The sequence below is a fragment of the Phoca vitulina genome, unplaced genomic scaffold, assembly GCF_004348235.1.
Source record: "Phoca vitulina isolate PV1807 unplaced genomic scaffold, GSC_HSeal_1.0 scaffold17, whole genome shotgun sequence".
NCBI classification, from domain to species: domain Eukaryota; kingdom Metazoa; phylum Chordata; class Mammalia; order Carnivora; family Phocidae; genus Phoca; species Phoca vitulina.
This window is the reverse complement of record NW_022589720.1, coordinates 14,686,284-14,687,110: the sequence shown is the minus strand read 5'-3', so window position 1 is coordinate 14,687,110 and position 827 is coordinate 14,686,284. Positions and strand designations below refer to the sequence as shown.

At 39.1% G+C, this 827-nt stretch overlaps 1 non-coding gene across 1 annotated transcript; it reads left to right on the top strand.

The window, feature by feature from the left end:
* The first annotated feature begins 434 nt into the window (after window positions 1-434).
* On the top strand, window positions 435-565 carry LOC116639290. The gene has a single exon (XR_004300801.1). It is a non-coding gene; the product is annotated as a small nucleolar RNA SNORA63 (small nucleolar RNA).
* The last annotated feature ends 262 nt before the right edge of the window (window positions 566-827 follow it).

Sequence of the window (827 nt, the reverse complement as noted above, 5' to 3'; positions counted from 1 at the left end):
TGATGTAAATGATTATAAATGCATATTTTGGAGCATATTGAGCAATTTGTGCTGGAGCTTATCAATAAAGAACATATTAAATTTGAAAATAAAGACATCAATAATATATTTCCTGTTTCCATAGATTTGTTTATTCTAGATGTTTCATTTAAATTGTAAAATAGATTATAGTCCATAATCCAAATGCAGATTTTTGAAAGATAGGGGTAAATGCCAAAGGAAAAGTGTTAGGCAATTGGTAGGAGGCTAAGAAGTAGACACAAAAATTATAAACAGGATCCCAAAGAGATAAATGCACTTTAATGGTCACTGTAGCATTTTTCACAATAGCCAAAACAAAGACATAACCTCAATATTCCCTGACAGATGAATGGATTAAAAATATGGTCTATATATACAGGATATTATCTAGCCTTAAAAACAAGGGAAATCTGATGCAGGATCTAGTTACAATGTAGCTGTAAAGTGCTGCCTTGTCTTTGCCCCCTGCTCAAAATAAAGCTGTTAGCTTTCTAGCCCTGTCCGCCATGGTGCTGAGCAGCCAGGGATGCATGGTTTCAGACATGTTTACCAAGTTAAACACTGACTTGAGGGGCGCCTGGGTGGCTCAGTCATTAAGCGTCTGCCTTCGGCTCAGGTCATGATCCCAGGGTCCTGGGATCAAGCCCCGCATCGGGCTCCCTGCTCAGCGGGAAGCCTGCTTCTCCCTCTCCCACTCCACCCTGCTTGTGTTCCCTCTCTCGCTGTGTCTCTCTCTGTCAAATAAATAAATAAAATCTTAAAAAAACAAAACAAACAAACAAAAGAAACAAAGGAAATCTGCCACA